The following is a 12,639-nucleotide window of genomic DNA, read 5'->3' as shown; positions in this document are numbered from 1 at the left end:
ATGTGTTTTCTTTGTTTAGGCTGAACTTTTCACCACATATGTTATAGTTGTTGAACAGAAAGGATGAGCATTCTCTTTAATAAAACAGGGAACCCCCAAATCACTGAGCATACCTTAGACACCTTTAATTATTAAAAAACAAGGTGTGAAATGTTTTAACTGATAAACAGAATATGTATAAAAAGTAGCGTAATACACATCTGTGTCAAATTTAAGTGCCCATATCTCATAAATATCTGATTTTATGGAACTCAAATTTCGCACATACTATCTTCTCATAAGTAAAAGCTTCTGTAGCAATAATTATCAAATTTTTTAATCAAGTACGTAATTATCGGGGAATTTAGGTGGTTTTAAGAGGACATTGAGGTCATCTGCCTCAGTCCGCCCCTACTTGATTATTAAAAATAAGGGCCTTCCTATAGAGTAAATTTGTAATTAAATGAATAAAAACATAAATCCTTTTACGTTAGAAAATATCCATCCTGAGAATGGAATGCATTTTTGTCACGAATCCAAATATGTTTCTAACTTTTTATTTCTTCAGAGATTAGTTTTATGTTGCAAACCACCACATATCATATTCATGTATTTCTTAATGAAGACGCTTGATTACCTAATAATGGTATTCATCTGATAGACCCTACTACAAAGACTGCTGGACTTGCATCATTCACCATAATGACCATTTTAATGATATTCATAATATATATAATAATTGCCTCTCATCATTGTCCCACTTAGTAGTGGTAGCAGGGTCCCTCATTTATGTTAATTGAATGTCTCATTTCCACAGCAATTAGTCGTGTCCATGATGTATTATCAACACAACACTTTCCCTCCGATCGATACTCATACTCATCCAGAGGGAGGGGGAGAGAACAATAGAAAGAAATAGCTGATCGGAAATGGTGGTTATTGAGTAACAAAAAAAAATAGAATAGAAATAAAAAGAAACGAATTATATATAGGCAATTTACACCCTCACATTTGAACTCCTTTGAGCAAACTTTTCTTTTTTCCATTTGTTCTTTTTAAAAACAGGGGGCGATTAAGTTTCTATGACGTCATAAAATCCCTCTTATTTGAAGGAGAGCCATCTTGGGATTCATAGTTGATTTTTACTACATCAAATGGAAAAATTTCCAAGAAATCCTGATTAAACTCCATTAATGGCTTTGTGAAAAAAAGAAGAGAGGTTTCTCGACTTTTTCAAGATATTCAGACAATAAGGACTTTGGAAGATCATGAAAGTAAAGGGAAGGTGTAGAAGAGGTAATGAGTATTCCGCAAAACGGAGGATATATTATTCGAGACGGAGGAGAGGAATATTGACTCAATCGATCACAATTGCTCAAACGCAGAGTGCGACAAGGAACTTTTCCGATCCTTTAGATTTTTTGATTTTTTTTTGCGCTAATTAAGGTTTTAGGTGACATTTCAATCAATGTTTCGATACATGTGTTATTTTTCTTGCCCAATGTTTCAATTTGATTAAAATCGGACAAAAACTGAGTGGTGAACACGAATCAAAAAGGTAAACGGTTTTGTATCTTCTCGACGCAGATGCTGATCCAAAAAAGAATTTCAGATATTTTCGACATGACCCTAAGGACAGTCTAGAACATCAGGCTGGCCAAGGAGAATGGAAAAGGAGTCAAAAGGAAGGCAGGGAGTGGAGGAAATGTATATAGTATGTAAATGCTTATACAATCTTACGTCTTCTAATTGAGTTATGTACCTAAATACATCTCTTTTCTTTAAAGTTGATACTTTTTGATAATAGAGGGCACTTATAATAACAATGATCATTTTGAGCTACTCCTAATTGCTTTTTAATTACATTTTATACTCAATTACTTTTTTGAGCAAGAAATAGATGTACAATATGGATAGCCCCAAAAGAAACCCAATGTTTTTATCGTTTTTCTAGATAAATGGAGTTAAATCATTTGTAACAAAGATCTTTAACGAACAGAAACCCTTTCTTAAAAAAAAAAAAAAAAAAAACATTGTGTTATCATTTTGTGTGTGTGTGTGTGTATTTTCTTTCATCTGATTGATGAAACTCTTGAGTGGCTTTGACTATCTCTATCTCTTCCTCAATTATCTCAATACAAACACACAACACTGATAAATATCTTGTAAACGATAGGATTAGGGAAAGGTTAGAAGAGATCCAAATTTAGGGTTACAAATAAAAATAGAATGTATTTCACTACTTTTTTTGTTTTTTGACAAGTTGTGGTGAGTTAACACAAAAACAATCTTGAACGAAAATCAAGAAAAGCAGAAAATGGGCAATTAATTTTTTTTTTAACTTATTAAAGGATTTACACAATATATATTTACGCAAGAAACAGGGGAGAATTAAACATCATCAAGAAAAACAGGAATGATAAGCTTTCTTTAAAAGATTTAATAAAAGTTTGAATATGTACATTAAATATAATGCTTATTGAATAAGATCCCTCTTGGCCTCAATGACAAGCTCCAGACAAAATAATTACAAGCAGCAACAAGTTACTGTGTATTTATCATGGCAATATACTTCTTGGGCTTCAATTTTGTGAGGACGTTCATAAATTTGTCGTTACAATTTTACCTATGGCACATAAATCCAAAGGCTTCAGGTTGGGTGAGTTAGATGACTACTTTTGAGAGCACCAATAGTCAACTATATTATCTTTAAAAAAAACAGATTTTTTTACTTTATGTGCTAGAGTTTAATCCTGTTGGAACATTTAGGCCCTTTCAGCTATATTTCCCATCTAGGGCTTCACTTTGTACTTCATAACCATTATATACACATCAGCGTTCACTCTTTCATTAGATTAATAATAATGAACATCACTCCTGACGACTCTCGTACACATGATGAAGGATCCATTTTTTTGTCAAGAAGTTGACAGGAACTACAGACATTGTATTTGATATCCATTTGTCATTCTGATAATTGAATTTTTGATCCAAAATCCCCTTTTTCCCACACTAAAGAACACCAATTTGCTAGGATCTTGATGTTTCAGTCTATTCAATATCTTGTTGCATCTCTCTAGCCTGATATCCTCAATCCTTAATGAGCCTCAGGGCTAATTAAAACTGACTTGTGGATCAATGATATTGAAACATTTATGAATCATTTTCTCAATGAGAGACTCTTTAGGATTGACATCAATTGAGTGTTTCAGGCCAGCAAGAAATGTTTGTGTCCGAATTTAAACTTTTATGAGTGAGTATACTTCCAGTAAACCTCTCTCTGACTCATCATAGGTCTTATCAACGTTGTATACTGTATTCTTGTTATATTTCAATAGCTTTGAAAAGCTGAATGAAGAGTGTCCAGTGGGGCAAAGTGTGAGAACTGCGTCCCTTTCGAGTTGTTTACTATTTAATAACAATTATTCACCATTATATTTGTTAGTTCTTATAAATACATTGGCTTTCTTAAAATGAAGTAGACAATCAATTGACACATCAATATTCTAAGTAAAGTTTAAACTAAGTTATTAAAAACCACTCATAAAAAAAATAATATTAATCATGAGTAAAATTAAAATTGATTTTGTGCAAATTGATCAGGAAAACCTTTAATATACCGAGCAATATTTCGTAGACATATTTCGATCAATTATGCGTTTTTTATTAAAACCGTCTGGCATGACGGATACCAAAGAACGTTAACTATAGACCATCAAATCCATCATTTGATTTACAATACTTAATTTGGCAATTCGAATAAGTAATCTATCCAACTCTAATTATTTCATTGCAGCTATGAATTTTTGCTTCTTTGATAACTAATTGTAATAATTTTTTGATAGAAATGAACTATAATTCGTTAAAGACTACAAATAAAATCTAAGTTTATTTTTGAGACAAATTTTGCTTTTGTGTTGACGGGTATTATCATTGTTATTTCAGTCCTGAGAAGGGAACTTCCAAATATAAAGTACCCACACTACTGTGTTATTTATGAATGGGGGAGAGTAACAGGCTTGCTTGAAAGGGCAAACCAATGTTTCGTGTTCACTGTTTAAAACAACAATATTATATGGGCGTTTAAGCCCGTGGACGTTCCAATACCTGAACTTTGTTACATAGTGTAATTGCTCTTCAATTGGAGTTCCCTCTTTTACTGAACAAAATATCAGCCCTAAAAAGATCTCATTGTGGATTCAGAGAGACCTTCTAGAACCTACATAATTGTATATATGTGAGTAGTGTATGGGACGTCGTCATAAAATACGATTGTGAGGGGGAAGTTGAAGAATCTGTGAAAACTGTTACATTTACACTTGTTAGAAAGGAATAACAACGACAACAAACGACATGAAGAAGTATCAAACAATTTCTTATGTATTTATAAGGAATAAAAAGTAGTACGAACTTATGTAAGAAGTGAGGTTATTTACGAGGATATCGTGAGGATGCTGATAATTGAAAGGAAGAGGGAGAAGTGAGAGAGATTTAGATATTATTGAGAGCAGATAAACAAAACAATTGTATGTAATAATATTATTACATATATATAGTTCCATGTAACTATGTCAAAAAAGATCAGAGCTTGGGGAACAAGTGGATTAGGAGCAAAGCTGTATAAAATATGCCCTAGAAATAGAGATCGACTTATTGTAATTAGAGCCTGAATAGTATTTTTTATTTTACAAAGCACTTATCATTACATTATGGAATTCTTGAGAAGGTAACAGTCAAGTACATATAATGGAATAACTTGTGTGTATGTCATGAAAGATCTTGAGTAGTAATGAGGGTTTAGAAGGAGTTATAAGTCTAAGGACTCGAAGCAGAATTGAGGAGTAATACCAGCCTTTATATCCTTGCTGGTGGGGGTTTGTGTATATTTCCTTCCTCTCACGGTTCCTTGCAGCTTATTTAATACAACGTCATTACAGCTAACCTGCTCTCTTCCCAAACATAGTTCAAGTTGTCTGGATTACCACGTTCATTCTAGGCTTTATTTTTACATAACGCCAAAATATATTATAACCAAGACACACAATCTTTCATAGATTAAAGTACATTTATCCATTTATCATGATAAATGGATCATTCCATGAACATTCAACAAATTGTGGTTGGTCATTGGACCATCGTCCGTTTTAAGTGGGTTCTTTCATTACAAAATCTCATACATATTTATCGGATATAATTTAATTCTGACACGCTCTGTATTAACAAAACAATTCAAATCGGACTTGAGCCCATATTTTTGAGACTTACAACTCGGCTTGATGTCAGAATTAAAGACTGGAGACTTGACTTAGACTCGAGAGCTCTTTTATACTCAACTCCTGAAAATCCTTAACATTATATCTATAGTATAATTCTGGACTGGAAGTGGACACGATCAAATTAGAGTGACTATGGATGAATCATCATTAATAGACTGATAAATACTACATCTGAAAAATGATTGGGGGATCCCATTCCCCCCCTGCCTTCCCCTGACGTCTGTTAACGTCCCTGAGTTGTCAAATTAGGTGAAATTTTGAGGATTGGGTTACATAATCAAAAAGATGTGGGACTCGTAGGCTCAAAAAGTTTTATCAATTATATCATATGTCTTTTTAGTACTAATAAAAACGAATTACTTTATTACTAATATGTATAGACTTGTATAAAATATGAAGTGTGCTTTATATTTTCCATAGCTCTCCTAATTAACTATTGAGGAGAGAACATCTAAGTATAGAGTGTAGTCAATAGTAGAAAGATGTAGATCACCCATGATAATTTATTTAGGAGCTATATGAGTAAACCCTTGTTGTACTCAGAGTCGAATTAAGGAATGAAAACGAAAACTGGTATCCTTATTCTTTTATTCATTCCACATGAGTGAAGATCTAAGTATAAAGTATAGCCACGAGCGTGCGGGTTCATTAAAAAAAAGGGTGGTATAATTCAGAAAAATGATCAAATTAAATTTTTAGCCCCTTTCAGAGGGAAAAAGATATTTTAAGCACTCTGGAAAAAAAAATTCAGTCCAAAAAGTATAACAGTAGATTGAATTAACATGTCACCCTAAAAATTGGACACCCTAGTACACACGCCAAAATTAAAAATGAAAAAAATGTTGACCTTTTTTATGACCTTTGACCTTTTATATAACCTTAAAACTGAACTTTATAAAATTAAGATTTTATATAACTATTGCTTTAAGGATAAAAAGGCTTAAATTATCACGACATTAGCGATTTTCTTCTTCTCACTTTGAAAAAAGATTAAAAAATATGCATTCATATGTGAATAAGTAATTTTGGGGTAGGTTGCCGGTATATTTTTTCTAGAGTTCTTAAAAGAATTTGAAATTAATACCCATCCCTAATTGAAAGACGGAGAGTAACCCTAAGGATTACTTGGTGACCAATAAGTGTAAGTCCTTGTTGGATTCGGAGTAGAATTGAAGATCCACAACGGAGTAATTCATAGCTACGTCTGTGCTTGATATGGAGTATGTCTTATGATTATTCCTTCCTCTCATGGCTATAAGTAGCTAACTTAATTAAATGTCATGAAAGTATCAAATAGTCAGAGTTAACAAGGTGTGTTAATTATCGGTTTATTCTTCTTTTCTTTTTTTTTTTTTACATACCTTCAGGTCATATTTTACACAACTCTACCCATGTATTATATGAATAGGAAATCCTAACGAGACACTCAACCTCAATCCTGTCAATGTTTTTATAGGAGAAGTTCATCCACCGTCTATATATGACAAACAAATAAAAGAAAAAATTGTTAAAAAGTTATTTTATGATTTTCCGATACCTTTTATACAGAAACATAGAATCACCATCATAGTGAGGGTCCCCTAACTAAATCTAGGTAATATTTATTTTTATTTTAATAGGACCACGTTTTTCGCAGAAAAATAAAGGAATATTATACAATACATTATAGTTATATAAAAACTTAATAAAACTCGCATAAAATGTCAATATATATTCAGTTATTATTTATTTATGACTCTCCCAATGTTACAAAAAAGTACAAAATAAAAAAATAAAACCTTTAACAAAATCTGTTGGCGTTTTTTTATTTGTATTTTAATTAACAATATAGCAGTTATTTGCTCCTTGCTATTAAGTGAGAAATAATTGATAGTTAATTACCCCTTTTTAGAGGGGAAAGGAATGGGAGCTGGCCCTCTATTCGTATTGGTGAAGATGTATAATGTATATATCGTGTACAAATTGCAATTTTGTACAAGTTGCAACTTGTATAAGCAGCAAATTTAACTAGTCACAATAAAAAAAATGGAATGAAGAATTTAGAGTTGTTCTTGCGAAGATGATAATGCTGATGTAATCAATTATAACATAATTGAAGGAACCGCCATCTTAGGGTATCAAATTTAACACTTTTACAACATAAAATTGACAAATTTCCAATGAACCTTGATTAAATCCTATCAAATGGCTTTAACAATAAAAACATCATTGAACACAACTTGATGCCAATGACAAATACGGATATTTGAATTAAATTAAGCTAATATGTACTGAAATTCCCTAAGAATGGGTAAATTAGTACCTTTTTTTTCAGATAAACTAGGATTGTGAAAAATAGGATATTTAGCTAAAAGTATTTTATTTTTCCCAATGTAATAGTTCATTTATTGTCTATACAATGGAAATAAGATTGTACAACGATGTAATAACATATTATAAATACCTATTAAGGTATAATAAAACTAAGCGCTAGAGGGATAACCTTTTGATATACATTAAAGGTTCAGTCCTTTACTTTGTTGTTCCCATTTTGATGTCCCAGCAAAAGTTATCTGTTTTCCTTAATATTAACCAAATAAGAGTTTTTATTGTTATAAATCTACGTTTTTTCTGCCGTCACTTCTAACTACAGTTGAACCTGCATTAAGGAGTCAGGCAAGGGAAAAGGAAGAAGCAACCGCTTAGTTCAAGTAACCCTTTAAACCCTTCTCAACACAAATAATAAATAAGCAATTTTAATATATCAAAATAAAATGATAACATCAATGGTACAAAAATGGGAATAATTCAAATCAAAAATAAAATATACTATTTTCAAAAAAAAAAAAACGTACTTTTTAGCAAAAAATATTTTCTTCTAAAAAACCGTCTTTAAACTTAATATCGATAGAGACTAGAAAAGGAGATCCAAAAAGTAATAGATTGAGAATGATTCAAATTATTTATCAAAAAGTCCCTATACTATTTTATAGTAAAATTTGAAGAGGTACAAACAGAGTGGGGAAAAAATGAGATGTAAATCGTAATATATGCAAAAAAAAATTCAAAAACCCTTGAAAGAAAAATCCTAGAACCGGCCCTGATTGAAATGATGGATTAATGATAATTGTATTCAAGCGATATTCTGCATAAACATTATAATTTGTAGAATTTGCTTACAACTTGTACAGAAATACTAACTTGCACAGAGCATACCTATATTTATATATATAACACACATAAAATGGAATCAACCCAAGGATTTTTGTTTTATTTTTTTGATAAAGGCATTAAAAAGAAAGGGGCTGTCGGCTATTTTATAACTAACAACAGCAATAATAATCTGCTAGCCTCAAAAGAAGAGGTAAAAACAGAGAGAGAGAGAGAAAAGCTATAATAATATAACTATATATATTGAAATAAAGACCATCTGTGTACCACGACTAGAAGTAACATGGGTGGTATTTTTTTTTTTTGTTTTTTGTTTGTTAAAGGGATGAAAAAAAACAAATCTTATTTTATTGCTCAAACGTTATTTCTTATTTTCCCTCTAATAATTGTTTTTGTTTTTTCTTTTTTGTTCCATGTCGTTGTTGTGTGATTTGGTGTTAAGCGTTTTTAGCTTACTTCTACATTGTTTAGGGAAGCTAAGCAGTTTTTAAAGTCTTAGATCTGTTGTTCCTTGTACATATCTAAGACTTCCACTCAAATTCCAAACCCATTAATAAAGTTTTAGTTTGCAGAATACTCAGATTATATGTAGCTATATTGAAACCAAGTTATCAACTTAAAAGGCTTGTTGTTATAAAAATAATGTTTAGTGCACCAATGTGAGTTTTCATCAAATTACATTGAGACGTGAATCCTTACCAGGCTTGGAAATTGAGCGGAAAAACAAACAGTGTTCACGCTTTCCATTCATTATTTGAACGAATCAACGATGAACGGGGAAAAAATATGAACAGCATTCATTTTTATTAATGTTTATAAGGGGTCGCTTTTTGACTATTTTTTCTGAAGCTTACTACTTTTTTTTTTTCTTGACTATGGATATAATTATAATTGTCATCTTTGATAGTAGCTAAAATATAGTTTTATACGTATAGTGAAAAAAGTTGTAGATCTGATTTGGTCTTTACAACCTTCAATTGCTTTATACACTGATTACTTTCTATGTAATGTCTAACAGCACAATTTGTAATTTATTAACCAGTCGCAAAGTAATAAAATTTGGCTGAAATGATTGGAAGTTCAATGGAAAGGGATATGAATTCATTAGGATTGAAAGAGGCTTATATTTAGGTATTCAATGAAATGGCTACAAAAAATAGGGATTGTTGGCGACTGTGTCCACAATGAATCATTATTAATGATTAATGCCTCTAAACTTAGTTGTATTTCAAAATATATTGTTATTTTAACTAAGTTGGAGGATCCTAATCCTTTAAACGAAGTAGCAAAAGGAGGACCCACGTGATCAATGGCTGAAAAATGTCTTGTTACACAGAAACTTTCTTACTCAGCTAATCGTACTGTTTAGTCATTATTTGGAGATATAATTAGAAGTTATGATATTATCTAATAAATTTTACTTTTACGAAGATGCCCATTCGAGATCCAGAAGATGGACTAAGCTAGCGAAGATTTTTATAATATAGAGTTTTGTTAACACTCTAATTTTGTTTATTCGAGTTTAAAAATGAAGATGTTTATTCTGCGTTATTTTTTCATATATCATTTAATGTAAAAATATATATTTTATAAATAAACTATGGAGTCGAAGTCAAGTCTCGAGTCCAAGTTCCCACCTCTGACAATAATTGACCATTGTATCTTAAATTATACATTTATTATTGTACTATTAATTATTATAATTTTAATTAATAAATCATACATGTATTATTGAAAACTCCTTTTCTCTTTGGTGGGATATTTAAAAAAGAAAAGGAAAGGAATGAAATAATTTCTTCTTTCCCAAAAGAACTTTTTAAGTGTGTGGCGTGCTTCATCAATCAACTTCTTCGTTTTATTCCAGACTACATCAGAAAAATAACAGTTAGGTAGTATGAATAGCGACATCTTGTAAAAAAAAGTATTCAAACGCTGACCAATTGTATAGGGCCACGCTTCGCTACTTGGGTTAAATCTTTATCACCACCAATTTGTAGGAGGGTGTAATGGCACCCTGTAATTATTATGTACGAATATTGATTTAATCAACTTAGAGAGTTACATATGTATTGAAGACCTGGTAGCATACACAGCTTGATAAATGGGGCAATCAAGACGTGGAGGATTTATTTTTACAATTTCACATTTCAATCAATAGTAATAAACTATAATTTGTAGTTGACAGTCTTTGAACACATAATTCCAGTCGATTTTAGAGCTTTACCTTCGAGTTAGTTAGATTTTTTTCAGGCAAATAATTCCTATAAACAAGAAACACTTGTTGAATTAATACATGATACGTTTACTCAACTCTCCACTGTGTAACGTGTAGTATCATTCTGAGGGACACCAATTAAACATTTATTAGTATCAAGTACTGCCAAGGAGATGAACTGGGGGCATAATTGAGTCAGTAGCTATATCAGGATGAAATTTAATTCCTTTAAATATATGTATCTATTCTTTTTCACTGAATGTGTGGAAGGAGTCAAATAAATTTTAAACATTCAATATTATTTTTACAGCATTTTTCTCCCTGGTATCTAATCCGGCGCCCGATACTTTTTCCTTAATCCATTTTTTTTAGGACATTTTGCCGTAAAACATTTATCCTTAAACCCTTTTTGCCTCAAGGATATTTCGCGTTAAAATATAAATAAATGAGGTTTATATGTCGTTATTTTTTTTTTTGGTTCAAATTTATTTTTTAAGCAAAATATGTAATGTGTATTACTATAAAACACGTCAAATGGTTTTTTTCCTGTCGGACTATGCACTTCCCTTGTTGGAGGCTTGTTCGTCAATCCATGATCCATTTCTCATTTATGGGCCTCAGCCAAAGCCAATTGAATCAAAAAAGGGATTGGATGACGTTTGACTCTTGTACCATCTCTTGCTTCTTGTACTTAAATTTCATTTGTGTGTTATTGTGATCAGTTTGTCGCCTTATGCAAGATATTTGTCATTAATATATATATTGAATATTATACTCTCACATAAAGCTGAATATATTATTTTCCTTAGACATTTATAATATTCTGTGAAACAAAAAAACCTTTAATAATATAATTAATAATCAAAAAATGTAACATCAATAGATAAAATATAAATTTTAACTATGACAAAAAGAAAACTTTAGGCAAATGTTAGAAAATAAATTATATTCCAGCTCACCTTTTTTTTCTTCGCGCCAATTATGGCACCTCCTGAATGAACGAGCCAACAGCTTATGCCTATATTGTCTATGCCATGGGTCGGCTTTGCTAGTATAATAGTATAAAGTTACTCGTAAAAAAATATATATGTTTTGCTATTTCTAAAAGAAGAGAGGCTTTTGAAAATAAATCGGAGGTTGCCTTGAATAAAAGTAATGCCTCTAGACACTATTCAAGGCTGCCTTAAAAACTGCCTGGAGGCTATTTTGAGGCTGTAAAAAACAGATTGAATAAATTGGGTACAATGCTATAAAAATTGAGAACATCATTTTCACCAGTATATTGACCCATGTACATATCAGGACCCCTGGGATTACCTCTTTTACTTTTAGCAAGCTACGCTCATGAGGTTCATTTTATGCATTATGAAAAAGAGTAAATGTGTACAAGCCTCCACATGACTAATGATGAAAATCCAGTGTAGAAGGGGCTTAAAAAAAAAGAAACCGAAAATCAACATGGTAACCCTGACAATTTGAAGAAGGTTTTGGAGGAGAGAAAGAATCATGCTCATGACGTTTCATTCGAGCAGCAACAATCAGCTGTGACAAGAGAGGAAGGAAAAAAGTCCAAGCAAGACTTACACTTATAGTACCACAACAAATCCTCAGGGTTACGCTCTGTCTTTTATGTGCGCATACAAAAGTCCAATCAGTTTTTTTAATATAATAGAATCTCTATTAAGGAAAGGTTGTTCACTACACAGTAATTAAATAATGATGATAACTGCTCTCTGAAAGAAAATTCATTCTTCAGATTACTAATTCAAACAAAAAAACCGGCACCAGCTAAAAAATTCACCGAATTTTCATCACTGCTCACGGCCCAAAGAACGTATTCCAGTACTTTATATAGGCACACAAAACACTTGAACTGTGACAAGAAAGCGAAAGTGAAGAAATTTGTCCAAAAATTGCATTTTTGGCATACTCTGATTAGCTTCTTCTTGGTATATATCAGAAGTAGATTCTGTACTTGCTATGAATAATGATGTGCCTTCTTAAAAGAACTTAAGAAAA

At 31.5% G+C, this 12,639-nt stretch overlaps 1 protein-coding gene across 6 annotated transcripts in view; it reads right to left on the bottom strand.

The window, feature by feature from the left end:
- LOC121115814 (protein amalgam) overlaps positions 1-12,639 on the bottom strand; it is an 89,681-nt gene that overhangs the window by 63,984 nt on the left and 13,058 nt on the right. The window contains exon 1 of one of the 6 annotated variants that reach the window (XM_040709965.1): positions 4,391-4,487. The exons of the other annotated variants lie outside the window; for them this stretch is intronic. The gene's annotated coding sequence lies outside the window, so the exon portion shown is untranslated. Of the gene's footprint in view, positions 1-4,390; positions 4,488-12,639 lie in introns of those variants that run through there. 6 annotated transcript variants of the gene reach the window in all.

The sequence above is a fragment of the Lepeophtheirus salmonis genome, chromosome 4, assembly GCF_016086655.4.
Source record: "Lepeophtheirus salmonis chromosome 4, UVic_Lsal_1.4, whole genome shotgun sequence".
NCBI lineage: Eukaryota > Metazoa > Arthropoda > Copepoda > Siphonostomatoida > Caligidae > Lepeophtheirus > Lepeophtheirus salmonis.
The sequence above is the reverse complement of the archived record's forward strand: the minus strand, read 5'-3'. Positions and strand labels throughout refer to the sequence as shown.